General features: G+C 38.9%; 1 non-coding gene across 1 annotated transcript; it reads left to right on the top strand.

Annotated features, from left to right (window-relative positions):
* The first annotated feature begins 6,060 nt into the window (after positions 1–6,060).
* On the top strand, positions 6,061–6,167 carry LOC112856525 (U6 spliceosomal RNA). Its single transcript, XR_003223100.1, has one exon. It is a non-coding gene; the product is annotated as a U6 spliceosomal RNA (small nuclear RNA).
* The last annotated feature ends 2,683 nt before the right edge of the window (positions 6,168–8,850 follow it).

Here is an 8,850-nt window from a genome sequence, read left to right as displayed (position 1 = left end):
TGTACATTTGTTAATCAGAGCTGTGTTTACTGTGTGCCCAGTCAAGGCGTAGGCCTTGTCAGGAGTATAAGAAAAGTCAGAGCAATGTCTTAGGTTTTTGTTTTTGTTTTTGTTTTTAATATAACTTATTGTCAAGTTAGCGAACATACAGCGTATACGGTGTGCTCTTGGTTTGGGGGATAAATTCCTGTGATTCATTGCTTACATACAACACCCAGTGCTCATCCCAACGAATGCCCTCCTCAATGCCCATCACCCATTTTCCTCTTTCCCCGCCCCCACCGGTGCATCAACCCTCAGTTTGTTCTCTGTATTTAAGAGTTTCTTATGGGTTTGCCTCCCTCCCTCCGTCTCTGAAACTATTTTTCCTCTTCCCTTCCCCATGGTCCTCTGTTAAGTTTCTCAAGTTCCACATATGAGTGAAAACATATGATATCTATCTTTCTCTGACTGACTTATTTCACTTAGCATAATACCCTCTGGTTCCATCCACGTTGCTGCAAATGGCAGGATTTCATTCTTTCTCATTGCCAAATAGTATTCTATTGTATATATAAACCACAATTTCTTTATCCATTCGTCAGTTGATGGACATTTAGGCTCTTTCCATAATTTGGCTATTGTTGAGAGTGCTGCTATAAACATTGGGGTACAAATACCCCTGTGCATCAGCACTCCTGTATCCCTTGGGTAAATTCCTAGCAGTGCTGTTGCTGGGTCATAGGGTAGATCTATTTCTAATTTTTTTTTTTTAATTTTTTTTTCAACGTTTTATTTATTTTTGGGACAGAGAGAGACAGAGCATGAACGGGGGAGGGGCAGAGAGAGAGGGAGACACAGAATCGGAAACAGGCTCCAGGCTCTGAGCCATCAGCCCAGAGCCTGACGCGGGGCTCGAACCCACGGACCGCAAGATCGTGACCTGGCTGAAGTCAGACGCTTAACCGACTGCGCCACCCAGGCGCCCCTCTAATTTTTTGAGGAACCTCCACACTGTTTTCCAGAGCGGCTGCACCAGTTTGCATTCCCACCAACAGTGCAAGAGGATTCCTGTTTAGTTTTAAGAAGCTTAACATCTAGTTGAAGCTGATTTTCCCTTCTCCATCCTAGTTTTTCAGTAGATCCTTTTGAATTTGAACAAATGACTAATCCTCAGGTACTCATGAGAAAACAATTCCTCCATTATGTCACCATTTAAATAGAATGCATTTTGTCATGTTTACTTAGATGTTCTTTTAATGTAAACATTTTAAAATCAGTAACAAAGTATATATGCAATTTGGTATTATAATCTATATCATAAATATTCCTCCATGTTGCCCTATAGCTTTAAAAAATTTTTTGAGAGAGAGAGAGAGAGAGAGAGAGAGAGAGAGAGAGAGAGAGCATGAGCAGAGGAGGAGCAGAGAGAGAGACACAGAATCTGAAGCAGGCTCCAGGCTCTCCTGTGTCAGCACAGAACCCTACGCAAGGCTTGAACTCACGGAGTATGAGATCATGACCTGAGCTGAAGTCAGATGTTTAACCAACTGAGCCACCCAGGTGCCCCTAAAAAATTTTTTTTTAATGTTAATTTATTTTTGAAAGAGAGACAGAGCACAAGTGAGGGAGGGGCAGAGAGAGAGGGAGACACAGAATTCAAAGCAGGCTCCAGGCTCTAAGCTGTCAGCACAGAGCCCGATGCAGGACTCAAACCCAGGAACCATGAGATCATGACCTGAGCCAAAGTTGGAGGCTTAACCAACTGAGCCACCCATGTGCCCCACCCTATAGCTTTTATAATATTCATTTTTGTAGCTGTATAATGTTCTACCAAATGAGCACCATAAATTTACTTAACCTTTGATATATTATTGGAAATACTTATGTCTCTAATAGCTTAAACATCTAATACTTGAAATAATTTTGGATATATAACATTTTCTAAGTTTTGGTCTCTTAGGATAATTTCTCAGAAGAACAATTATGATACCAAAAATATAAATACCTTTAAGGCATGCTGTGTGTATTTTGAAATAACTTTCTGGAAGGATTATATCAATTTACATTTCTATCAGCAATGAAAAAGCCTTCTAGTTTTCCCATGCACTTACTAAAATAAGGTATCATTATTTTTGGTTAGTTTGACAAATATTATATGACAATTATGGTACAAACATAGGGATGATTTAATCCTTATGCCTGAACAGAAATTTCTATTATCTCTTCCATCCCGTACTTGAATGTAGAACATGAGTTGACATTGCTCATTTCCCTTCATGGAACTAGAAACTGGAACCTTCTTATGATATTATTTGCTCAGGAGTCTGACTAAGGTATGTCTGATTTGAATCACGTCTAAGAGTTTAGTTAATTTGGTTCTAAAAAGAACTCTTAATAACAACACCACTTAGAAGGTGCTCTCAAGGTATGATCCCTGAAGTGTTAAATTGAGGTTTCAATATGAAAAGAGGAAACAAATAAGAAAAGACAGAGTAAGCCACATTCAGTTTTTATAATATATCATATTTATACAAGCTTTTTTACTAAGCACTTATACATCAATTATTTCATTGGTGGAAATACATCATAAATTCATCTGTTGGTGGGATAAGCACTGTTACTTTGAGGGTGAAGAAGCTAAATAGAACAAAGTTTATAAAGGTTAAGTGACTTGCCTAAGATTACAGAACTACTTATTCTGAGATTGACCCGAAACCTAGAATATCTATTCATTAACCCATCCATTCACTTATTGATTAATTGGATAAATATTTATTGAGCATGCTGTATTCCAGTGCTAAACCCTGATATGAGAGCATTGACAAAAATAGAAATGGTCCTTGCCCACACAGAGTTTATTGTCAGACAGTAGGAAATAGACAGGAAAGTACTCAATTACATAATACCTAAATCCACCAATTATATAAATTAAATTATGGTGAATATTATAGAGGAAGAAAATAGGGAGAGAATAATGGAAAACTATTTTATTTAGATAAGATGGTCAGAGAAAGCCCCTATGAAGAAATGATATACAAGCCAAGATCTAAAGGATAAGAAGACTTCAAACAAGTGTGTGTGTGCGCACGCACTCACGCATGAACATTCTAGATAAATCCTGATGTCCAAAGCCTCTGAGATAGAAAAGATCTTAACAGATTCCAGAAATGTAAAAAACATCTAGCTTTTGCAATTTGCAATAAAATACACCAAGTGGTAAGTCCCACCAAGCTCATAAAGCTTGCAAGCAGCTTTTATTAACTAGTTTTGAATATAAATAAACAAAAAGAGCAGACATCTTCAGAATATCTCCAAAATGAAAGAAAAGAATAATACAATCTAAAAAAGGGAGAAGCAGGGGAAAGAACCTCAAGATCAAATGATAATTAATATTCTTAGAATGGTGAGAGGTGGTATGATATACATAACAAAGGACAGGATGCTATGAAAAAGGAATAGGAAATAAGTAAGAATTTTTGAAATTGTGATTTGACAATCAAATTTTAAAAAACAGAACAGTTGAAAGACGAATTAGAGGAAGTCTCATAGATCATATAAAAGCAACAGCTAAAAAGATAGATAATAGGCAAGAAAAGAGAAGATAATCAGAAGATTAATGTAAGAAACTCACTATCCAACTAATTTGATTCATTAAAAAGTCGCCAAATTAAAAGACACATTTCTTGAGTGTAAAAGGCACCATTGAGTGCTCAGCACCATAAATGAAAAAAGACCTGGTATTTTCCATCGTGGAAAATAGAGCTCAGAGACAGATAGAAGATCCTAAAATCTTCTAGACAGAAAGAAGATAATGACATACAAAGTAAAAATAATCAAGATGACCTTGGACTTTTCAACAGCAACACTGAAAAATAGAAGAAAATGGAGCAGTGTTTCAAAATTTTGACTGGATATGATTTTTCACATAGAATAAGATTCTAGGTATATTATTAACCCAAAGAATGAAGATATAATAAATCCCTAATTACAAGGATTCAAATGGGTGTAGTCTTTCTTAAAAAGGTATTGAATGTTGTCAACTATACTTCAGTTAAAAGAAAAAGCTATTGAAGAATAGTCTTTAGCAAAGTAAGGTTGTAAACCAAGAAAGAGAAAGGGATCCAGAGAAGATTTCACACAGCACAGGAGAATGGTGAAGGGGAGTCATGAGATGTCACCAGTGCTGGAGAATCAGGTTGGGTTGATGCAGAAGGGCAGATGCTAAGGAGGTAAAACTCCAGGGAAAGATATGGAACTGTCAGATTGTCTGATGATTTTGATTTGGGGAGAAAAATATTAATAGGCATTTATCAGTATTGTTTGGCTTTTTTAACTCTGTGCATATGCTTCTTTGATAAAAATTAAAACCAGTTTTGAAAGTCACAAGCCACTGGACTGGATGAGATTGGTCATGGCAAGTGGAGAGGAGTTAAGATTGAGTCCTGAGTACACTGTAACCTGGAGGTCACAGATAGGGAAGAATGAGTATCGTGTGATGAGTCAGAGAGGGAGCATTTGAAGGTTTGGTTGACTGCTACTGAGAAACTAAACAAGATGAGGATTGAAGTTCTCCGTTTGATTTGGCATCCTGCAAGTCTTTGGAAACTTTGGCATGTACTTTTCCAGTGGAAATCATTGGTGAGTGGAAGGGGGCAAAAGCCAGACTGAAGTGGGAAAAGTTAGTGTGAGACCACTGTGTGGACAACTATATTTGTGAAGACTTAGGCTATGAAGTCAAGAAATGAGGTGATACATGGAAAGAGCTATGAGGTCAGTAGAGACTTTTTATTTTGTTCTGTTTGCTTTTCACAAATATAGGAGATAATACAGCATGTTTGTTTATTCGTAGTGCTGATCCAGTAAGAGAGAGAAGACTGATAATGTGTAAAGAGGGAACATCCGAGGGAGGACAGTGATTGAGGGGAGGAAATCCAGGGTGCATGTAGAAGCGACTGGACTTTGATAGGCTGAAGGGCACTTTTTCCATTTTAACCAGACCAAAGAAAGAGAAAATGGGCCCCAATGAAGATTGCAGGTTTGGTGAAAGGAAGATGATTTTTCAATTTTATCCATGAAATGAGAAGTCATCATCTGAGAGTAGAGAGGAAGGAATGTAGGAGGCTTCAGGAGGGAAAAGGAGGTATAAAATAGCCCTCTCAGGGAATAGGTAAGTAAATCAACAAAAGAAAAATAAAAAGCCTGCTGGGCAGTTTTTGAGTGTCCATTTGAAGCTGGGGATCATGAATTTAAAGTGACTCTTACAGCTCTATTGCATTTTTCTATCCACATTCAGCAGCCCGGGTACAAGCTCAGAGAAGGTGAAGGTAGAGTTCACCAGAAGCTGGGGTCTTGTCTGATTAATAAGGTGGAGGGAGTGAGAAGCAGAGATTTTTGCAAAAGAAAAGAAGTAGAGAAGGAACGCAGGAATCTAGATGGCCAAAGGGGAGGTGGGGGCGGGCGGGGAATTGCTGTGCAGGAAACCTCCCTGCCCTGTGGAGTTGCAGTCTTGAGGGAAAGTAGGCATTTGTATGGTGAATTAGGGCACAATGTAATTATTTTTTCTGGGGTGGTAATTAGTAGAATGGGTTGCATGCTTGTGATGAGAACCTGTGGGGCTTCCCTTAAGGCTGATATTCCAGGACAGGGCTAAAAGTACCAATATCTGAGTTATTGCCATCCTTTTTCAGAGCTCCCAAGGGAAATAATTCATTTAAATAAGAGTTGGCCTGAGGCACCTGGGTGGCTTGTCAGTTGGGCATCTGACTTCAGCTCAGGTCACAATCCCACAGTCTGTGAGTTCAAGCCCTGTGTGGGGCTCTGCGCTGACAGCTCAGAGCCTGGAGCCTGCTTTGGATTCTGTGTCTCCCTCTCTCTCTGCCCCTCCCCCACTTGCACTCTGTCTCTCTCTCAAAAATAAAAGAAAAACATTAAAAAAATTTTTTAAGTAAGAGTTGGCCTAAAGTTGACCCCCCAGATGTCTTCCAGCTCTAATACTCCATATTCTGTAGAAGCAAAGGTCTAGGCTATGGAGAAATTGGTGTTTCAGATCCTATGGCTTCCATTTAAAAGGCTGTGAGAGTGCTCGCTTCGGCAGCACATATACTAAAATTGGAACGATACAGAGAAGATTAGCATGGCCCCTGTGCAAGGATGACATGCAAATTCGTGAAGCGTTCCATATTTTTTTTGAAGAAGAAGACCAAAGCAGGAGGCATCACAATCCCAGACTTTAGCCTCTACTACAAAGCTGTAATCATCAAGACAGCATGGTATTGGCACAAAAACAGACATATACACCAATGGAATAGAATAGAAACCCCAGAACTAGACCCACAAACGTATGGCCAACTAATCTTTGACAAAGCAGGAAAGAACATCCAATGGGAAAAAGACAGTCTCTTTAACAAATGGTGCTGGGAGAACTGGACAGCAACATGCGGAAGGTTGAAACTAGACCACTTTCTCACACCATTCACAAAAATAAACTCAAAATGGATAAAGGACCTGAATGTGAGACAGGAAACCATCAAAACCCTAGAGGAAAAAGCAGGAAAAGACCTCTCTGACCTCAGCCGCAGCAATTTCTTACTTGACACGTGCCCAAAGGCAAGGGAATTAAAAGCAAAAATGAACTACTGGGACCTTATGAAGATAAAAAGCTTCTGCACAGCAAAGGAAACAACCAACAAAACTAAAAGGCAACCAACGGAATGGGAAAAGATATTTGCAAATGACATATCGGACAAAGGGTTAGTATCCAAAATCTATAAAGAGCTCACCAAACTCCACACCCGAAAAACAAATAATCCAGTGAAGAAATGGGCAGAAGACACGAATAGACACTTCTCTAAAGAAGACATCCAGATGGCCAACAGGCACATGAAAAGATGCTCAACGTCGCTCCTCATCAGGGAAATACAAATCAAAACCACACTCAGATATTACCTCATGCCAGTCAGAGTGGCCAAAATGAACAAATCAGGAGACTATAGATGCTGGTGAGGATATGGAGAAACGGGAACCCTCTTGCACTCTTGGTGGGAATGCAAACTGGTGCAGCCACTCTGGAAAACAGTGTGGAGGTTCCTCAAAAAATTAAAAATAGACCTACCCTATGACCCAGCAGTAGCACTGCTAGGAATTTACCCAAGGGATACAGGAGTACTGATGCATAGGGGCACTTGTACCCCAATGTTTATAGCAGCACTCTCAACAATAGCCAAATTATGGAAAGAGCCTAAATGTCCATCAACTGATGAATGGATAAAAAAATTGTGGTTTATATACACAATGGAGTACTACGTGGCAATGCGAAAGAATGAAATATGGCCCTTTGTAGCAACATGGATGGAACTGGAGAGTGTGATGCTAAGTGAAATAAGCCATACAGAGAAAGACAGATACCATATGGTTTCACTCTTATGTGGATCATGAGAAACTTAACAGAAACCCATGGGGGAGGGGAAGGGAAAAAAAAAAAGAGGTTAGATTGGGAGAGAGCCAAAGCGTAAGAGACTCTTAAAAACTGAGAACAAACTGAGGGTTGATGGGGGGTGGGAGGGAGGGGAGGGTGGGTAATGGGTATTGAGGAGGGCACCTTTTGGGATGAGCACTGGGTTTTGTATGGAAACCAATTTGACAACAAACTTCAGATATTGAATAAATAAATAAATAAATAAATAAATAAATAAATAAATAAAAGGCTCTGAGGCTTCAGAGAAGCCACATAATCTACCATAACATCCATTGTTTTTTAACATGTTTCTTAGATATCTAATATCCATTTTGGATAAGCAGAATGCACATGTCCTGCTATAGAGAAGAGAAAGTCATGCATCACCTTACACATAAGTGATAGGGTTTTATTATGTCAAATGAGGAGTGTCCAAATGGCCTTGCTGAATAATTATTGCAAAGAGGAAGAGCTATGGATCAACTACTCTGAAATCAATTATTTTGGTGGACATTTCTAGTCGTAACTGCATGGTAGAAACCAATCCCGTAAGATGTGACCCTTTGTTTAGTTGCATGTTGCCTGTCCTTCTAAGTAGCATGCTTTCTCCAGCTTCAGGGATTTTGCATTCAGAATGCTCTTCCCTGATCCACCCATGTTTAGAGTTTCTCATCCTATTGATCTCACCACTTTTTTGGAGACCCCTTCCCTTCCTCCTTGTGTACCATCCCCACCCTTAGTCTCTCTCATAGACACACTCTTGTTATTTTCCTCCTGGCACTTAGCACTTTTTATTTGTGTGTCATTTAGCATCATATCCCCTATATGGAATCATGATGGAAACCATCAAATTTATACTGAATGTTTGAAAAAAACTGGAGAATCTTAATATCTTGATCATGAAGACCTTTTGTGGGATTAGGTGGTTATGTGACTGTTGGGTCTCCCAACTGGTCTTCCACCTCCATTTGGACAGTGACTGTGTTTTACTCTCCAAAGTATATCTAGTACATGACAGGTATCCCCAGATATGCATTGGTTCAGTGAATGGATGAATGTTACATGTTTCACAAATAATTTTTTAGAAGAAATAACTGCCCAAATATAAGTATTCTATCAGTGTCTTATTGAGATTTTCTTTTAGCCAAGTGAAGATCAGTTACAATGGCCTTCAATTTTTTCAAAGTAAAACTGTTTTATCCTTTCTATGGCTGAATAATATTCCCTGATGTAGATGGATGGATAGATAGATGGATAGACAGATTGGTATACATATATAACCACGTCTTTATATCCATTTATCTAGCCATGAACATTTAGGCTGCTTCCTTGCCATGTGAAGTATAATTTAAGTCCTCATCATTCAACTATAAGGAATCAGAAGAGCACTTATAGAGAATAATTCTGTACCTGAT

The sequence above is a fragment of the Puma concolor genome, chromosome B3, assembly GCF_028749965.1.
Source record: "Puma concolor isolate L17-30 chromosome B3, mPumCon1.1.hap2, whole genome shotgun sequence".
In the NCBI taxonomy this organism is placed as follows: domain Eukaryota; kingdom Metazoa; phylum Chordata; class Mammalia; order Carnivora; family Felidae; genus Puma; species Puma concolor.
Note: the sequence above shows the minus strand (reverse complement) of the source record. Positions and strands in the feature narration are given on the sequence as shown.